We start from the raw sequence: 9,180 nt of genomic DNA on the forward strand, positions 1-9,180 counted from the left end.
AGCCAGTTGCAAAGGTCAGGAGTAGTTAATATCTCTTCATTCTTTTGAAAAGAATGCACTAAGAACAATAGAAAAAAGGAATGACCCAATACATGGATTGAAGTTAGAGATTCAAAGTAAAACCAGAGCATGTTCTGAAAAGTATTTGACCATGACATTCATAGATGGAGAAAGTAAGGCGCTGCTACTGTTGCGTCTTTTAGCGTTTCAGAGGTAAAAATTTTGGAATTTTGGCCAAAGAGGACAAAGAGGGGATGTAAACTCCGATTAATCAAAAGTTCAGGAGTCCAGCAGAGGGGTGTCCAATCTTTGAATGGTCAACTTCATTCTCTGTCTTCGAGATTTCTAAGAGAGTCCCAATTGGCCAATAAATGGAAAAGCAAAAATACTTGAATAAACCATTTCAAAGTAGCTCCAATAGAATAAAAGCTCAGAAATTAGCATAGAGAAATCCATCGAATTTTTTGATAATCATAAATAGGAAAAGAAATCAATTTCAACATTTTCAGAATAGTATATGACCATAAAATAAACTATGGTACCAAAACCCATATGATTAACTTGATTGTAAGATTAAAATTTCATATTAATATTTGTTACCTGGGTACCCATAAATAGGCAGCCGTCCGTCATTGGTGTAGGTTCTTCTTTGGAGAGAGTGGAGAGCGGAGAGGAAAGACCACCTCAAATAACAAAGGGAAAAACAATTATCTTTTGATTGTATCTTGTGGGGTTAATTTAAGTGTTGTTTATGAATTTCTTGTCAAAAAAAAGAGAACAAAGGGAAAAGAGAGACAACCTGGCTTGAGAGAGCAAGGAATGAGTCTAAGAGTTCAAATATAATATTATTATTACTCCTAACGAAACCAATATTAACAACGAAACCGGACCAAACATTCATCCCTGCCATAGCCAATATTTACAAGTAAACCGGACAAAAGTCACTGTTCATCAAACCCATTGACGCTTTATATATATATGATAGATAGATGTTTTTGGCCCCTTTCGTTGGGTAAGATGATGAAGCGGAAAGCAAAGTCAGTAAAGAGCAGAGAGCAAAGAAGAGGAAAGAAAGCCATGGACCTACTTGCATTTAACACTCAAATCCATTTTCATTTTCCAATTTCTAAGGTAAAATCTCTGATTTCTTTTTCCCTATTACCCCATTTTCTTGTTCCTGAACTTGTATATATCTGAGCGGAGTTGGGAAAATGGTGGTGTTTAACTTCTTTCAAGCTGAATTTTGCAGTCTTTTAGTTTTTCTAGTTGATCACTCTTTTTATTTTTCAATGAATTTTTTGATGATTTGTGTAGATTATTCTACCTTGGAGGCAGGGGCAATGTAGTGTGAATGACTTGGTTCTTCCATGTCAATTTTCTAAAGAAGAATGCTTCTCTTCTAACATGAGGTGGAAAGGGCAACCTGTTCATGAAAGGTATCAATTGCACTTAATTATGAGATTCGTATTTGAAGATTTACCATGGCTATTGCTGTTTTAGAGCAGCAGATCGTTGAGTGCAATTTAGTGGGATTTTGTTCAAATATTATTAGTACATGATTACATTGTTTTGCATATTACATTGTTTTATGAAGCTGTCAAATTTAATTGAAGCTCTGGCAGTTGGGGTTGGTGGGATTCATGTGATAGTGTGATGGCATGTTGGAATAATAGGATGTGCATAAACCTGAGGCATTTTTGTATTTCTGGAGTTCGAGTATTACATTATTATTAATTTCCAAGCTGAATTTAGTTTCTTTCTGGACTTATATTTTCTTGTTGCATGCCTGAGCTTGCCAACCTCTTTTGGTGATTTAAGATTCTTTTTTCCTAATCAACATCCATAACTTCAGTAGCCTAAGAATTTAGATGATGCAGATAGTAATTGCAATGCTAGGTCTAAATATTTATTGTTCCAGGACAAAAATTAAACAACTTCATGCTCTTAGAGTTACATCTTCAGGTGCAAAATCTAGCTCTTTTTTTTTCTTATAATTTCAGCTTGAAAATTCAAAGGTTGCATTCTTGGACATATGCTTCCGATTCTTTTCTCCCTGTAGGTTTGGAAGATTCTCAAGCTTCTTCTTCCCAATTTGAGGAATTTTCTGTAACACCGTGTAAAACTAACAAAGTTAATGAATTGAAGGTAAGACAGTGATTTCAAAGTATGCATGTTACACTATGGTTTAGTATAGATGTTGTTGCACCAAAAGAATGGTCTTGTATGCGAACTGTTTGCAGAGGATAAATATGGAATTCAATGGAATTACAACAACTTTGAAGTTCAAAATTGCCTAGAAGTATAGACTTTGAAAAATCTGTTGCATGCAGAGATGTGTTTTCTTTTTGTAGGAGGAATTGATACTGTAAAAATTTGTATACCCTTTTTCCAAAACAATGACCTTAATTTTGAGGAGAGTTATCAACTTATCAAGACATTGGTTGCAGATAAGCATGGTTGTAGAAGGCAAAAGAACTCAAGCAATTTTTGATGATGTATTTTCTTCGATGGTTGCTGACGCTTAGCCAATTCCAGGGTTTCGAAAAGTCAAAGGAGGTGGGCTATTCCTAAAGTTATCTCAGCTGTATATTTTACAGAAATGTACTTTTAAGCTGTTGAAATCAATCAAATGCCTTTTCTATTACTTCTGAGCTCCTTGTTGTTCCTTCTAGTGTATTTCATGACTCAATGTCCTCTAGGATATTTTTTTCCATATTTTATTACGACATGGCTCTTGATTTGTGATTTTCCTCTTTATTTGGTCGTCTGTTGCTGACAACTGGGGACCATCAGGAAAGACACCGAATGTAAGTTATGCTTCGATTAAACTTCACAACATTAATACATGGTAGAAGCATCATACATGCATGACTGTCTATGGTACCATCAGATAAAATAACTCTATAAATTTGGATTTACATGTCCAAACATTCAACTTCATTGTTAAAATCAATTTAGTTTTGGTTCATGGCCCTAGAGGTCCAGGTATGTAGTTATTAGCCAACAATGACATAGATGCAGAAATCAAGATCTCACCATTCCCATTTCCACTGTACAGACATGTCACAGATTGATGTGAAAATAACATTCTTGTCTTCATAAATTTTGCAAATAAAGTCAGATTCCTGCATGGGCATTTAGATTTTGTTTGAGTCAGTAAATGCATTTGTTTCTGATGAAAATACCTAGGCTTGTGAATCGCATACTCTTTTCTACCCATTTGGATAAGGTTTTATCTGTATTTTTGGGGACTAAGTGTGACGACCCCACCTCTCCCTAGGGCGTATCCTAGGGTTTAGCGGACCGCCTGTCCAACTCTCGCCAGGACTCACTCACTTACGTCAAAAAAATAGGTTGCAACCTCAAGAATAGAAGAAATAATAATTCCCAAGTTTGGAACGTACAAATACATTCATTTCTATCTCAAACATCCATACAATCCCAAATATATCGAAAGATTTAAATTCTCAATACATTCAACCCTAATTGAGCGACTAGTACGAGTACAATTACAAAATTTGTAAAAACTAGATTATGTTAGCCTGTACCAGTCGCACACCTCGCTCGTACCCCCTGTAAGGAAAACAAAACTAATAGAGTGAGTTAAAATTCAGTGAGACTCTAAATAGCAAGTTGACCATTAATTAAAAGTATAAGTATCAACGTAGCAAAATAGCGAGCATAACAAGTTCATAAAAGTGAGCAATAATACTTCAAGTAGCAAATCTGAAAATGAGCGAGTGTAAAATTCTTTTTTCTAAAAGAAACAATAGCACTACGAATAACAATCAAAGTATAAGGATACAGATGGCTCTCAAGAGCCAAATTCCCGTTGCTTCACCATAGTTTGATCAAGTAGTAGTTGACACTCCGTCAACTTTCAAGTGAAGTAACCAGTCCAGTAGTGCTCCACTTAAAGCTAATTTTCATCCACCATTCAACCCCCTTACCGGGCCCGAACGTTCAAATAAACACATGTAGTAATACTCGAGCATACCGATTAGTCGAGAAAGTATCACTCCACTCGACAAACAAGAGACCTATGGTTCGTTATCTAATCGACCAAACCCTTGCCGACTCGACTCGATTAACTAGCCAGTGGGGTTTGGGTTCCCAAATAGTTAGCATAGTCGATGACTAATCGACTTCATCAAAAGAAAAAGTATGGAGACGGGAATGAGAGGCACCTCCCACTCGGATAGAGTGTGGTACATACTGTCGCTCAGCACATACAAGTCAAGTACAAGTACAAATACAAGTACAGGTCAATGCAAATCAAGTTACTTGTACAAGCATGAATGAGATATCAAGTGTTTAGTTGAGTTACGTCAAGTGCGATAAGGTACACACTTGCCTGACCAAACCAAGCAAATCTTATCCGATCACGTTGGTAAAGGATTTAAATCAAGTATCAAGTTCAATCACATATTTGGAGCACTCACCAAGGGTCTAGTGTTTTTCAAAATCACATTCATGTCCAACTCCTTGGTTGGAGTCCAAATCTGCGATAAAATATCATTTAAGAATGTAAAACTCTCTAGAGTTCGAAACATAGGAGTTTCGTTTCAAGAAAATCAAATAAATAAAACTTGTTTAAGTGGTGGTCATATGGCTTATCAAACTCTAGAAAACTCATGCTCGCTCTTTTAGTTTCGATAGAGAAGTGATTTATACTCTTGAAGTCACACTTAGTATAAAAACTCGAGAAAATCGTCTTTTTAAGGGTCGTTACTTTTACTTGTTAAAGGGTACGAGTTTCGGCAAAATTTTCAACTATGTATCTCTTACTAAAAAAAATTCAAATACCATAAATAAGCGAAATTCGCTTCAACCTCGAGTCATCACTCAAGTCTCAAGTTCACTCGTCTAATCGTGGAGCGAAAATTTGGGCAGCATGCCCTTTGTATTTAGCTATTTTCCAGCCACTTATGACTTCATTTTTTTCCTCAACTCAGCCCAAATTCAACACATAAGCAATCTTAACACAATATATTTTCAACTAGGTTCAATATCATCCAAATACAAGTCAATTCTAGCAATGAAACAACCAAGACCAAAGCTGGAAACTAGTATTAAAGAACAATGTCTAAGTGACAGATTTGTCATCCTTCGATGTTTTGGTCATAATTGAAGTTAGGTCTATCAGATCGAGGTAAATTTTATGGCGTTTCGAAACTAAGAGATAGACCTACATTTTCTATGAAAACATAGACACCCAGTTCTCGCATTTTCAATGTCAAAATTTGAAATCTCAGAGAAAATAGAAAGTTGTCAGTTAAACAGGGCATTTGGGCAGTCAGGGGTATTTTAGTCATTTCATAAGTTACAGTAATCCGATTGAACTGAATTTTGTAGGTAGATAGTTAACTCAATTCCCTATAACTTTTATGTTTTGAATAAGAACTGATTTGGCCTTTATCATAGATGAATATGCAGGTCAGTTTGGTTCCAAAAATAGGGCAGAATCACTACCAAATACTGGAAATTCAACTTTTACTCTAAAAAGTCATAACCAAGCCATTAATCACTTCACCAAATCCATATTCTAGCTCAATAACATCACTTACTAGGTAAACAACAATAATCAAAACTGAAAAAATGCAAACCCTAGCTCAACTTGCCACTACTCCATCAAAACTAAACAATCAACCATAGCAAAGTAAGATTAAAAGCTTCTATACCAAACTTAGCAAGATTAAGCAAGAGGAAAGGAAATTTTAGCCTTATACCTTCCAATACTTATTGCTAAGTGAAGAACCAAAGTACCACAAGCTTCTTCCTCCAAAAACTCTCCACCAAAGTTTCTCCTCCTACTTAGAAATCAGTTTTTATGGATTGATTTTGCAAGGTTGAGGTCAAACTCAAGGATCAAGCAAAGTTGTTATGGTGGAAATGGAGTTTTCTCTCCTCTCTTTTCCTTCTCCTAATTTCGGCCAACAAGTGAAGAGAATGAAGAAGATGAGCTAAAAATGAAGGATAAGAAGGAAGGAAATTGGTTGGTCAAACAACTCTTGGATGGTTGCCATTTGTTGCTCCAAGATGCTTCCTTATTTTTTTCTTTTCTCCCTCTTATTTTGGTCAAGAATTTTGGCCACTATAAGGAGATATTTAGGGCTAATTTTTCTCAATTAATAACAAGAAAATTAAGGTAATAAAGTAGTGTTTAAGTGGTGTACTCAATCGGTAGCAAACGGTGCGCGTCGGTTCAAGCCTATGTTCCTTAACTCTCTCGTACTTGTGTTTTAACTTGTGATTCACTAACTTATTATGAGCACTTCTAATCACACACTTTCTCTTACTTAATACTTGTTCTTATCCATCAAATTTAGTACACACACCTCACCAAATGATCACACTACCAAAATGCACCAAAAACACACCAAAAATCCTAGTATGCACAAAAAATTCTAACTTATGTCATTCCTTTAGAAAAATCATAACTTAAGTTATAAATGTCAAACATTCATACAACTTTTCCTGTTAAAAACTAGATTTAAAACAATAATAATCTTTAGAATATACCTCAAAAAAATTCAGCTCATAAGTTAGTTCAAATTGAGTCATAAGCTACTACAACATTCCTATGTTTACTGGTGCAGGGCAGAATTTTCAGTCAACTTTGCCAATTTTCTGGAATTTATAGAGATTGAATCAAACTCTGAATTTTTCACTGTAGGAAGCCCTATGAGTCTAGTTTCAAATGCAACAAACGGAACTCAATTCCGACTTTTCTATACGAAGTTATAGCCAATTTTCCAAAGCTGCGCAAAGCCTCCTGCGAAAATTTCTAGATTTTCTAACAACTTGAGATTATGAAACTTTTCTTAACAAAATTCACTCCCTTGGCTCACATTCAACCAAGAATCTAAGGCAAGTAAGTTCAAATAAGAGATATAAAGACAAGTAAAATTTCGGGGTCTTACACTAAACTTACCATTCTTGAGAATAAAAGTGGTTTTAGTTCTATCACAAAGAGCACAAGGACAGCTCATTTGAGAGGAAAACTCTCTCTCTCTGTTCTTGAGAAAAAAATGTAAATGCTAATTTTTTTGAAAGATAGATAAATAGCTCTTTCAGGTTATATCTTTATTGCATGAGTAAAAATATATTTACTCTCTCAGTTCTTGAGAAAGAATGTAAATGCTAAATTTTTTGAAATATAGATAAATAGCTCTTTCCGGCTATATCTTTATTGCATGAGTAAAAATATGTAAATATATTCTATTTTCAGTTATGTCATAATTTCAGGAGCAGTTTTCAGATTAATGTTTACAATTTTCTTGCAGATACCCAAAAACATTCTTTTGGAAATTCTTGGGCCATCAAAAGTTTACAAACAAGTCATTAAAAGAATAATAAGCTCTACCATCTCTGATTATGTGCAGAAGGTAGATCCAATAGGTTCCTTTCCTTCCAATCCATTCCTAACATGTTTTGCTTGGTGCTGGTGAATGCTTGTTTGATTTTTTTTTATGCTCTTATGCTAGCTTGTGCTTGGTATTCTTCTATTGTTTAGTTCCATATTGCTCTTAGTTTGCTTTGAGAGGCCGTACAATTTGCATATTGCATTAGCAAAAGCTTTCAGAGTATAATAATTGATTGTTCTACATTCAAATTTGGTTTAGATTTCTTCCCATCATATGTCTTAGGGTTATCAAAAACATAGATAACTTTGATTGAGACATTTGATACCAGCTATGTTGAAAAACTGACTTCCGACTGCTACTGTTTTAGTATAATAAAGTGATTATCTAGCATTTGGAACCCTAATTACCGTGTAAGGGATATTGGACAAGAATGAGCAATTAGCATCAATTAATGCATCCGAAGAATATAAGACTTGCTTTTCATAACTATAAAATACTGCTTCATGTAGTCTCTTTCAGTTTTATCGTTGTATTACACCTATTGATCTGGAAAGGTTTCACGACTCTCATGAGCTAAGATATTGAGTTGTTGGTTACAGTTTTACTGCATTTTAACATTTTGAAATCAGAGGGAAACTTGTCAGTCTTTGAGGTATCAAGTGTTTACCATCCTTTCCACAAATCTCTAGTTTGACCAAATTCAAATTTTCTACTTGCCTCTTCTGCCAAGGGAGTCGCCACCTCTTGTTAATCCCTTTTTCATTAGGATTATTCTTGAATCTATAAGATGCCACGATGTTAGTTAGATACTTATATCCTTTCTAGAAGCATATCCAAGTGGTCTCTCTTACACCTGAAGACCGAGAATTTGTCTTCGTCTGGTAAGCTGGCTTACAGCCAAAAAGTGGTTGCATGACAAAGATATTTTGTATGTGCTTTTCCATAACATAATTCAGATTTACCCTAAACATGTATTAGGTGGAGCCTTTTACCATTTTCTTTCGCTCAATATTTACAATCTTGCAATCATCATAACCTTTTCTTTGAGAATAGATATAGCAGTATTTATGGCGAGGCATTCACTAATTTCATCCTTTCGATTTATCCTCTTTATCTGTTCATCTTTAAGTGACTAGAATATGAGCTAAAATTGTGTCATCCATCAATGCGTATATATATTGCAGGAGGGTTTGTCAGTTGGTAAAGATTTACGAGTGCAACCAAGTTTTGAAGATCTTGAAGCAACGTTTGAACCTGGTGATCAGTTCAAATTTGAGGCCATCCTTCAGTGTCAAGATTGAAGTTTTACAAATAAAGCTTTTGGTATTTTATTGTTGTTTAGAACTTAGCTTAGCTTAGTTATGGCATAGTGTTTTGTAAAGCATGATGTTAAAATTCTTTGCTTCCCAGTTCTATTTGGAAGTATGATTGTGGGAGATATAGCTCATATATGATTCAACTTCTAATTGTGCCTTATCCCATGGGGTTTGCCCAACTAAAATTTGTCATTCCAAAGCTTCAAGAGAATGCTAGATTAGAACTCAAGTTCATTGGGGTGAGACATATTTCTGATATCTGTAATCCAGCCATAATTTTGCTTCAACCATTTGTACACAATGCCAAGGTGAGAAAATTTTCCATTAATTGTTATGGCAGTTTCATAAAGCGTGCGAGAACTTAAAAGAGTCCTATAATGAGAAAAGTAGTAGAAGAAAAAGATTAGTGTAAATGTGCCACAACCATGACAAGAGAATTATACATTCCAACAAGCATAAAATTCCATGTTTTCCTCTTCCAACCACTCACCTGACAA

At 35.0% G+C, this 9,180-nt stretch overlaps 1 pseudogene; it reads left to right on the forward strand.

Annotated features, from left to right (window-relative positions):
- The first annotated feature begins 1,380 nt into the window (after window positions 1-1,380).
- LOC113776428 lies at window positions 1,381-8,802 on the forward strand (annotated as a pseudogene).
- The last annotated feature ends 378 nt before the right edge of the window (window positions 8,803-9,180 follow it).

Source organism: Coffea eugenioides, chromosome 6 (assembly GCF_003713205.1).
Source record: "Coffea eugenioides isolate CCC68of chromosome 6, Ceug_1.0, whole genome shotgun sequence".
Lineage (NCBI taxonomy): Eukaryota > Viridiplantae > Streptophyta > Magnoliopsida > Gentianales > Rubiaceae > Coffea > Coffea eugenioides.